The sequence below is a fragment of the Strix uralensis genome, chromosome 2 (assembly GCF_047716275.1).
Source record: "Strix uralensis isolate ZFMK-TIS-50842 chromosome 2, bStrUra1, whole genome shotgun sequence".
Classification (NCBI taxonomy): Eukaryota; Metazoa; Chordata; class Aves; order Strigiformes; family Strigidae; genus Strix; species Strix uralensis.
Window position 1 is genome coordinate 4437247 of NC_133973.1, and position 12091 is coordinate 4449337.

Sequence of the window (12091 nt, forward strand, 5' to 3'; positions counted from 1 at the left end):
TGCTGAAGCTTCATGCAGTAGAGACATGTACGGTGCAAGAAAATTGCCTTGAGCTGAAATGAATGTTTTAGGGAGAGTGCTTTGCTTTTGAGGCAAAGACAGCCTTGTCTTGCCTGTTGCCTAAAAAGTGGGTCATGAGAAACATCCCGATTTGCTGCTGCCTTCCAAATGGGGTTTCCAGCCCTGGGAAAAATTAATGCCGGTGTGCAGAGCTCCTCCAGACTTGGGGGGAAGCTGGTGCCTCGCAGGGCCATGCCCAGCAGTGGGGAACTGGAGCGAAGCCACGGCCGGGAAGCGTGCATCTCTCTGATTAATGCTCTCAGGTCTCTCTGATTAATGCTCTCAGGCTGCCTGTTGACAAAAGCAGCAAGAGGATTTGTAATGCCTAAGCTTATCATCATCACGCTTTGAGAAAATCCCTCGTCAAGAAACAGTGTAAATAAGTAAAGTTTTACAAGTTAGCGGACTCTCCTAATTGAGTAACCCTTGTAAATTAATAACATTGAAGCAAATGTGCAAAGACTCTGCTGACTTTCTGGAAGATGTCTAATAAGGTCCAGCTTTACTAAAGCGCCCAGAGGAGTTGATCCCAAAACCTTATTGTAATTTGTTGAGACACTAGTGATATCTAACTTCTAGTGGTTTATTCAAGAGCGTTGGTATAAGGACAGGACAACCATCAGTAGGTCTTCCCTTCCAACCCAGCCAGGTGTTAGTCTTTCCATTCCTACTACCTTGCAGTCCCACAGTGAAGGGTGGGGGGCTCTCTCCTTCCTTCAAGGGGGTCCAGTGAAAAACCATCCTTGGAGCACCCTTCAGAGCCAATGTGGAAAGTCTCAGGGGTATCTCTGTGTGTCCCTGTTCCTGCCTGAGGGCTCCACATCTCACAGAGACCACATCCTCCCACCCTGAGCAAACGCATTTAATAGTTTAGCCCCAATAGGTGAAACATGAAAAAAATGCTTGGTTTCTATTGCCATTTCTGTTGCACTTTTTGCTTTGCCTTCCACTGTTCCAGCCATTAACAGTTTGGTCTCCCTGAGGAGAAGCTGTGGTTGGGTGAATAATGCAGAATGAATATACTTTTTTTTAATTTGAAAGAACTTTGTCTTTCTTTGCTCATGGACACTGACAGCAGTTCCTGTTACTGCATTCACTGTTTGAATCTATTAGGCCATCCACACTGTATTTATTTTGACTTTAATGTCTGTGAATATTCACATGCCTTCAGTCACGTTGCTCGGAGCTTGTCTATCCATAAAATTGTGCTGGTGTTACATGCATTTAGTTGAAGGCCCACTGCCTTTGCTCACACTCTATAGGATTGGAAACAGCTTATGATGATCCAAGTTAAGTCTGTAAGGAAATTATGAATTAAAAAGCAGATGTAAGCTACTTTTATACTGACACGAGCGAGCTCAGGGAGGAGATTGCACTTCTTTAACTAGCCCAGGTCAAGGCCATGAGTGAGAATGGCCTCAAGGCGATAGAGAGGTGACTTCTCTCGTGTTCTGCAATGCCAGTGGGAGAGCAGATGTACCTCAACTTGCTCTCGTTGCCCCTTTGAGGATGGAGGGCCTACGCTGCACTGCTGGGAGATCAGTTCACAGGAACCTTCCTAAATCCAAGCCATGGAAAAAACAAATAGATTAGTTGAAGCCATCAAAATGGTTGACATCAGCTAAGCTTGAGGATTTTGTATAACTTGGATGAGGGAATGAACCTTGTACAGCTTCCCCGCAGATTGTGCAGGGCTGGCAACTTCCACCAGGGCAGCAGTGCCAGTGAGCTGGGGCAGCCATCTTTGCCATCAGTACAGCTACCTCCACTCACCTGTGGAGGCTTGGAGTAAAGGTAACTGGAATGACACCCCGACCAAAACCTGTTTTGATGCCAATACAGCCCACAGCACTTGCAGCAGTGGCCTGCTGTGCCCAACCCAACAGCAGTGAAAGGAAGGAGGAGGGCTTCCATCAGGTGCAGCGCCCAGCTCTTGAGACAAGTAGGGTAGACCAAGGGGTGCAAAATATAGGACAATGACCCCACTGCCTGCTTCACCTCAGACAAATCATTGAGCCAGGCTGACTACTGCTGTGCTCAAGTGGGCAGAGGACTTGTAGGACATGGACTTGTAGACATGCAGGACACAAGAAGAGGAACACTTCCAATGGTCCATCAATGGCATCTCCTCCTCAAAGTCCTGGCCTAGTCTCAGTCCTTCAGACCCGAAGCAGTCAGTCTTACTGACGTGGCTGAGAAGCCCTGAGATAGTTCTGAGTGCACAGAAAGGCTCCTGAACTCCTAGGATTTCTGCATCTCTCCTGCTTGGATGGAAAATACTCTGATACGCAAGATGGAGTCCAGTTTGAGAGCACCAAGGGGGCCCTGTGTGCATTTGTGTTAAAATGCCTTACACTGGCAGCTCTAGTCTAGCACTTTCTAAGTCAGAGGCAGTTTTGGTCAGTGATTGCACCTGATTTGTGCAAAAAAATAGCAAAGCAGCTGTGCTGCGTGGCGGTTCTGGTGTGTGCACCTCTCCCAGGCAGAGCAGCAGAAGGCAGCCCCAGGTCAGGCAGTCGCCTGATGTGTACAGAGAAACACAGGCAGAGGTGCATTCCCATTCACGCAGCGTGATCAGCACCACACAAACCCCTTCACACAGGACTATGAAGCTGCTCCACACGCTCACAGCTCCTGAAGCAATCCCAGCAAAGAAATGGATGTTAGGATCCAGGGAGCAGTGATGCCTGCCAGGTTCAGGTCTCCTTCTATAAATTCTTTGGAAACTCATCACCCAGAGGACAGGCAGACCTGCTGTGACCACAGAGGTGTGTTTTGTGCAGCCTGATGACATTCAACCTAGCAGGGCAGCACCTCTGGTAGAGAGTAGAGTGAAGGGGGAAATGAATGGATGTGGGATCAGGGACTGGTATCTGAGCCATGTTTCTCATAGCCCCCATATCCCATTCCCTTTGCCTTCTTACACCTTGGATGTGTGCAGTAAGGTTCAGATCAAGGCCAAACTGAGAGAAGAGAGCTTGTCCCCACAAACTGTGTCTTCTACAGCACAACAAAGCACCTCTCTTTGCCCTGAGTACAACAGAGGGAGAATAAAGGATGCTGTGATCTTTTGAGGAACATGGAGTGGGATGGGGATGAGGGACACAATGCACAAGACCACATGACTGCTCTCACAGGGGTGAGCTGAGCTTTGGCTGACACACAGAAACCAGGACACACTGATTGCTGCGGATTAAAGGGGATGTCACTGCCCACCAATAGCCCAGCTTTCTTCTGAACACAGCTACAGTGGGTAAGAGGCCATGACTGCCTTGCTGCTTCCTATAACTTCCTGGCCTGGGTAACCCTTGCCTAGATCAACCCCCAACCAGCCCCAGGGCCTGGAGCTCGCTGGTGCAGGGCAGAGGCCTGGCAGTGCAGGGCAGCTACCACCATCACAGCTACCAAAGCCAGCGCCTCTACTACAGACAGGCCTTTGTCCCCTGTGGAGTGGTGTGGCCCTCACAAAACCATCCTTTTTTCTCCTCTCCATGCTCCTCTCAGAGTCCCTGGTCACTTCCCTGCTTCTTGGTGCAACACAGCTCATGGTCCCTTCCCTTGAGGAGCCCCAGAGGAGCACTCCTGCACTGAGCCCAGCACAGACATCAGGAGCGAGACCTCCAACGCCTGCAAGAGGACGTGCCATCTGTGTGTTCAAAACAGGAGAAATATATTCCTTCCACACTACTAGAAGCCAAACTTACTTCTGAGCTTGGCAAGCCAGAGATACCATGCCATGGCAAGGTCTTGCTCTTAATATTTAAATATGAGAAACATCCCTTTGGCAAGTAAGTGCCTGTCTGTGGTAGAACAAAGAGACTTTTTTGCCAATGCTCCTGAACTTTTGGTAATATTTAAGTGTCAGTCAGTTCTCTGTAAGTGCAATCCTATTCCAGACTTGTGACATCTGCAGACTTACAAGCTAAATGTCCCACAGGAGAGCACAAAAGAGAAGATGTTCATATAGGGGGAAATATGTATTTGCAATGCATCTGCATTGTGCAGCTGCACTGTGTATTATTACACTAGCTTCTCATTTTATTAAATGAGATCACTGCAGAAAGGAAAGAGCTCAGATGTGATGGCCTAATGGAACATCAAAATATGAAGGTTGTTTGCTTTAAGAAAAAAAAAAAAGCATGAAAGCTGCTGATAAATGCTGGTGTATGAAATCATTCAAGTCGGTAGATATAAAGGTGAAGGAAGCAGTGAGAAACAGCAGCTGAAGATGCTCACAGATGGAATAAAAGAAGATAAAGAAGCAACGCAGCAGTGAGGAGCTCAGCTAAGCCCCAGAGCTCTTTGCAGCCTTACGCTTCAAGGAACCAGGACCCTCAGCCCCGCCAAATCCCAGGGCTGTCCTAGCTCTCACGAAAGCCCAGCCATGCCTGTTGCTCCTGGCTAGATGTCCTGCTGGGCTTGTTTGGGGAACGGTTCCTCACTGTCACCTCAGTGGATCTCAGTGCAGGGGGACTGTGCCAAGAGCTGGTGACACAGGTCAGCCCCTTCTGCTCACAGCTGTCCAGTCCCCCACCGCCCCTGCCAGGAGAGCAAAGCAAACCTCTCCAGGAAAGTGAGGCACCACACAGTCCTGGCTTCCCTGGTTTTTATGCTACCAGCTGGTCTAATTTCTCTTGACATTTCTTCCGTAACAGCAACTGCAACGTGTCAGGATTAATTAAGCCAAACAGTGGGCGAGTCTCAAAGGAGAACACACATCTGCTGTGATGTGCCCCCACCTAAAAGCCAAAGAGCCTTTCCTGGCATGGGGAGGGGAAAAGGGAGAAGGAAGCAGGAACGATGAGGCATCTTCCAGCAGAAGGAGCACAGTGAGCAGCCTTGAACTGGCAGGGTTCAGATGAATACCAGCATGGATGGCTACGGCATTCCAGCCTGATTCCAGCCTTGTGATTTAGCCCTTCCAGACAGGCTCCAGCAGTTTTTGCAATGCATGCATTAGAGGTCTGGCAGGCAATTAAGGACACTTCTCCCAGAGTCTGAACATGGGACAGAGTTTGTTGGAAGATTCCCAGTGAGAGGGTCAGAGATCGATGCATGTCTGTGCTCTGGAGACACGCACAGCCCAAGTCGTGGCCTAGCGCTGAGAAGCACAGCTATGCTTCCCAATCTGAGGCTGAGAAGGGATCCCCAATATAACTGACAACCAACACAGCCAGTGATGACAACACAAGCTGTTAAGTGCATAGCAGCTGCTTTTCATGAAGCCAACTCTCCCTTCCTGACTGTGGCCAGGAGAGGGGTTTGCACAAGAGCGTGTGCAGAGGTAAAGGATGCTCATATCTCCTGATAGCTGGAATAGCCAAGTGGTGGCACAGTATCCAGCCATTGCCCTGGGGCCCCTTTCCCAGCTAGAAGGTGAGACGTGGGTCAGCCCCTCAGCTTAGTGGGTCTCAGTGGCACTCAATTTTGTCACTAACACCACAAGATGACTGTTAGAAATGCCTGGGATGTTCTCACTTGCCCTTCTTTTTAGTTGCTTCTCTCAATTCCAGCCCTGCTGCCAAACCTTTCATCCTTCCAGCAGGCAGATGAGGAGCCGTAGGTAGTCTCCTCTGTGCTTCCAGTTCAGCATTAATTCACACAAGTTGAGCCTTGTTGCTTTCACCAAGGTGGCAGGTGGCTCAGTAGTAAGAGAAATTCCCACAATTGTCGTCATGTTTTAAGGAAGGAAAGGTATATTTTAGCAATGAAAAGAAGCTGTCTCGTAACTGGCACTACATGTAGGATAGACAAGTCATAACATCCTGTACAGACATAATTACCTAAATACTAGTGTAGGTTGATTATCAAAAATCCTGATACATGAATCAGCCTTCTGCCTGATTGACTCTGTGTGATGTCCTTGTATGTCAGTATCTGGATAACCACAGAAATGCTAGGCTGAATGTCTTCTAATCTTAGCAAAGATTTACATTTGTCCAAAAGACTTCACCAACAGTATATTTATTAACATGCTCTTAAAATTAATCCTCTCATCAGAGACTACAGAGAGAGATCACTGCATAACCAAGGAGGCCAACTACAGGCAGAATGACCAAGAATTCACTGCAAAACCTGTAACTTATTAGTCAAAACTGTTTATTAATAACTTTTGAGAAAATCCACTGGGAGAAAAACAGGATTGAGACACAATTCATGTACAGAAAAAAGAGCGTTACATTAGCACTGAGCAACTGAGCCCACTTTACTAGGTAGTAATACTAGAACAACAATGTCTAAGCTGTGTTGTACAGATGTTACAATACAGGATGTTAAAGGTTTGACCTTATTTGTCATACTCTGCATTCTTCAAGAGCTAAGGCAAAGTCTCAGATGAGATGGAGTGGTGGAGTCCCCATCCCTGGAGGGGTTGAAGAGTCGGGTTGACCCAGCGCTGAGGGATCTGGTGGAGTTGGGAATGGTCAGTGTGAGGTTAATGGGTGGACTGGAGGAGCTTCAAGGTCTTTTCCAACCGAGATGATTCTGTGATTCTGTGAGATACCCAGCCATATTTCTGCTCCCTTTCTATCAAAATAAGTGTAGCTATTTGGCAGAAGGTACACCAATCAAGCCAGGCTGGGTGTGGAAAAGGATGGAGAATGCTTACAGGTCTGTGTTTTTTTCTATACATGATGTTCTTGAAAACACCCAGAGCTGTGGGTTCTCTCGCTGGCACAATCTTGATGTATATTGGTCTACGTGTTATGCATACGGATATTATAATGGTGTATACAACCAATTCCAGTAAATCTCTCGTGCTCAGACATTTCTAGATATCTCTGGATCACAAAATTCAAGCCTGACTCGAAATCCGAGTCCTTCCTTGCCCCACCACTGATGAAGAGCTCCATCTCTGTCAGGGCCCGTAATGAAGAGGCACTATGTCTCCAGAGACACAGCATACAATTCTCAAGGTCACTGTATGTCCTTAGGCATACTCCATCTGCATCCACACCCCACAGCTTATTGCACTTTAAGCCTGTCCACATGGTAAGTGGTTTTCTAATACCAGCCATAATTTTGCACCCAGTTGGCATGTGGAAGGCTATATTAAGCCCAGACGATTAATGCTGTCTTTGCTGAGAAGCAAGAAAATAGTCTCTGTGCTATTATACTCTGTCAGCTTTCCCAAACACTTCAGGCAACTAATTCTGAGGACTTTTTGACTGAATTGACACAAAATGCATACTTCCCCTCTTGTTGCTTTTTAAATGCTTTAGGTTATTTTTATACTGCAGTCTCAGAGGTCGTTGGCAAGAGCATGTTCTGCCTCCCATCAGGCACTCGAGGAAATTTATGAAGACAGTCAGGTCCCATTTGTTCTGGTCATCCTCGGTGGGTTTACATGTCAGTATAACGTGAGTGAGAATCAAGTTGTTGTCATCAGAAGCCCCCTGGGTCTGTCCTTGGGGAGGGTGTTTTGGAACAGATACGACGGTTACTGCTTTCAATAGATACAGGAAGAAAATTGGTAGATGTGAAACTGGAGAGGGGCCACCTGCAAAGAATTAAGAAAGCTCTAGGAACTCCATTAGAGCAAAACCAGCAGAAGAAGTCATTTATAAGATAGGCAAGGTGGGTGAAAAGCTTGAGAGAAATACACATTTATATATTCTTGACTTCTGGGACTGAACATTTTGTGAACACACCGTTCAGAAGACATTCCAGCTCCGGACTCCGTTTCCAGATACTTTCTACATCCTCATGGCATGAATTGAAGTGGAAGGACTGGTCTTAAATACTTAAGCTGATATTTGCAGGGAACTGGAAATTATGCCTTGGTAACCACTTTTTACAGGAGCTTGTTGTTGTTATTGACTGACAAGGCGCACACCAAGGTGAGGTTTGCAGCTCAGGAGTGAGTTAAACTGTGTGTGCTTACAGCCAGTGTGAGATGTAGGGGTCTTGGACTGTACGTACCTACATGTGAACCGGGGGTCAAACGTCTGCTTACAGCCAACACAAAACGAGTCAATGAAGAGGCTGTAGAGCCATTCAGCCGACCAACTGTGTCTACTTCAGCAAAAGCAGCACAGCTCTCCAAACTGCACCACCTGTATTGACTGGATCTCTGCTGACTGCCACGTCACAGCTTTCCACATTTAAGCAATGGAGTTGGAGTTAAATCCTGCTTTCACGAAGAAATTTTGGAAATTCACTCACTGACAGAGGCCAAGATGAAACACGCTTCAGTCCCTGCATGTCCAGCTGGCCTTGCCTTACCGTTGTGTCCTGTTTTGCTTGTAGGTTGCTCTGACTAACATTAGGTATCTGCCTTCAAAGTGTCAATTGCAAACACAGCGTGCCCTGATATCAAATACACAGGTTGTTCTTTTGCAGACTCAGGTTGCTTTATAACATCATAATCAGTGAGACTTTAATTTCTCTGACTCATGTCATCCAGGTAATGGGGCTTCTGCAATTCTGAACAAAAATCAGTCTGAGGCAATCAATCAGACCATTGATTTGTATGCACAAAATGAGATGTTGCTCAACGGCAACATTTTGACATCCACTAAACAGGAGATACGGTGGTACGGAAGTGAGAACTGGATGTTTAAACTCCCCACTGTAGATAAATTGTCTCAGCAACAATTCTCCTGCCCACAGAGTTGCCATCTCTTAACCAATAAGCACTTTCCGTATGGACGTTGTATCTTGTTGGCTGTCTTCCCATGAGCTTTGTGAATAGGCAGTTCCAGCGGTGCAAGCTCCTCACTTGGAACAGAGAGGGTGTTGATGAAAGCTGCTTTCAAGTCAGTTCAATCCCTCTTGGATCAAATGATGTTTGGGAGACAGAAGACCTTCTGTTGCAGTAATTAGAACAAAGTTATTTGTTTTACTATGGTTTACAATGTCAGCACAGTCACGTGCAGAACACAGCCAACAAAAGGGCCTGCGCCCCTGCTGTTGTGCGCCACCATTTCAACAGGAATCTTAGAATCTGGGTTAGTTCCTCGGTGCCTGACCTTCAAAAAGGCCAGCGAATAGGGTGTTTAGATCTGGTATGTCTGCATCTGCTCCTAAGATTTTTTCCTTACAGAGAGAGCTAGCAGCATACTTTATACAGCATCCAAGTGGCTAAATTTTCCAGTTCTGGACAACGTAATTTCTTGCAATTTCAATGTAATTTCAATGTAATTTTAGGTTGCCCATACAGAAAACAAGAAAAGAGCAGTAAAGATATTATTCTCTTGCCATCCTAGATGTCCTAACATCAGAAGTAATCATGTACTCAGTCTTTCTCATTCCTGATAAATTCTGAATTGGCAAAGTTCAGGGCCCTGTCTTCCACTCTTGCTGGAAATCATGGCCACCTTCTCAGCTCAAGAGCTTACTGGCAGAAGTTCCTGGGGGATCAGGTATTTTATGTCTGAAGACTATTGCCTTTACCATTCTCACAAATAACACAATAGAAACTTCAATATGATAGATTGCATCTTTTTTTTCAGGCAGAAGATCACACCTAGTTTCATGATTTATACAAATGCAGAGTAGCCATTTGCCTTGTAAGACAGATGAACATTATGGAGATCTTTTCTCGCATGTTGTTGGAAAGCTGAGAGGCAGTCTATTACAAAATCGATACTAAGGCTTTGGCAGAGAGGGAGGAAATAATCTGTCCTCCAAATCTTGGCTGGATAGGACAATATATTGACAAGGTGGATAGTGACAATGAAACACTCAAATAGTTGCTCAGTTTGGGGGGTGCCAGAGCCTCTACCACTCAGATGCTTTGGGAACAGGTTATATAGCCGGCAAGAAGGACACTGGTGAAGCTGCTCCTGCCTTTTGGAGCGGGATTGATTAGGATAACTTCTCAAAGTCCGTTAAGGCCTACAGTTCAGTAAAAACTACAGGATCTGGTCAGGATCAAAGCCCCACAAGCAAGCATTGGTAAGCCAGGCCAGAAAGGATCATGGATGCATTAGCATGAGACCCATGGCCCACGCTGCGCTGGCTTCTGCATTCCAAAATATCTGCTGGAGATAGCAGGAGTTTGGATGTGCAGGAAAGCGGGACTGATCCTTGATATTCAAACAGTGAGAAGGTCCTAGGATCTGGGCTGAGAAGAGTTCTCTGCCTCATGCAAAGACATTGCAAGCCCCTTCACTTGAGTTATTTGATGCAAAATATCTCTGCTCAATGTTGCTGGAGCTGCTAAATTAAGTGTGTTACTTTCTATAAATCCTTCCTGTTGTCAGTGGGTTGCCTCTTACTTATGGCCATTGTCCCTTTTGTTGCTACCAAGGAAAGAAACATAGCAGAGAGGTTTTGTTTAATGAGCCATCACATTTAAACATCATTTGTCTCAGTTGTTTTCCTTTTCTCATCTACCTTTGCTCATTAAACTCCACCCTGCTTGGCTGTTAACAGCACAACCATGGGGAGCAATAGCATCACGAGATTCCTTGTACCAGCATGATGCTGCTAACCCCGCTGCTTTCCCCCTATTCACCAGCTCTGATGGGTCTGTGCTTGCCTAGCATTAAAGCCAGGGTAGCAGCAGCTTCAGAGCCAGCTTAGTCCAAAGGCTGAACAGCTGGAGCTGTGCTTCCCCATATGGAGCAGGGTTTCGGATGGATTTTCTTGGTGCTGCCTGTGACGATCACCTTGTCCTTTTGCACGTCTGTCGCAGCCAGTCACCAGCCTCTTGCCTCCGCAGAGGGTGTGGGGCAAGGGAAAGAGCCGACAGGCTCTTCTGTACAGATGGCACATCAGTTGCGGCAACACTCAACGGGGACAGGGGACAAAAACAGAAGTGAGGTAGATGAGTGGTGCTTGTGCCCCTCTGCAGAGGTGCTGCAGGAGATCCCCCAGCATAAGGGTTCTCCTGTGCTCCCTTCCCTGGCCAGGAACTGCAGCAGTCCTAAGCTAGGCAACTGCGGGGAAGCACCAGCCTCACCAACAGGGCAAGGCTTTGAGATAAGAGAGTTGCTGGCTCCAGTCTAAGGCTGCAGATCCTAACCAGAGCTAGAGACATCAAAGGCATCTCCACAGTTCTCACCTTCATGTGCATGCTTGAATCAGAGCCAAAAAATTGCTCTTACATTCCCAAAACTCTTGCTGTGTCAGTTTTGGGGAGGAAGGGTACTCCCATTGACTCTTACCATTTTTAGCATGAAGAGCTACAATGAAAACTCAGAGTCAATGTCTGTTATCTACCTCCATGGCTTAGGCTGTGCATCTCTTCTCAGCTGTCCAGGACATTCAGATCCTGATGGATCCGAATCAGGACTGAATCAGGTGGGATCTCATCAGAGGATAAATCGAAGACCCTCAGTACAACAAAACAGGGAAGACTGGCCCTGAGGAGGGCATTTATGAGAACGTATTGTAGCCTCAAATCCCCGTTTAGAGCTGGTCAAATTTGAGGCTTCTTCTCAGACCATTAGGAATACTCAAGAGACACCCTGAGTGGGGAGGTTAACATCAACCTCAAATAAAGTCCATCTGCCCTTTCTCCAGTCATTCAACCTTCCTGTGAGCTGAAGGCAGCCAGGACAGAAGACGCACATTTTTGGCATATGCATATACCCACTCTTTGACAACCCACTGTACAGCAACTCTGCCTTGGCCCTTGGGTAACCCTGATCATCTTTTCTTGGGCTTAATTGGCCATCATAACCATAAGGCTCACAAGATAAGCATTCCTCTCGTGGATTGAGGACCCAAGAAATAGCACTTTTCTAACGTGTGGCAGGTGTGCTGCTTTGTCACCACCCACACCACCGCCCCACATGTGTGCACACACACAGTGCTGAGCCCATCTTTCACAAGGTAGACAGGCTGTGGCTACTTTCTGCAGACACTCAGCCTCAGAAAGTCAGAGCTGAACATCTACTTCTCCAAGGCTTAACCCAGTGAGCTCCATGAGTGGGGCTCAACCTCTTCCATACTGCAACCCTACTCCTGTCTTACAGAGAGGCAGAGGAGTTGCAGCTCCCCTATACTCACTAGATGTTCCTGATTTTCCTCTCCCCTTTTTCCACCCACTCTTCTAGCCTTGTTAATTATTCTGTGTACCTTT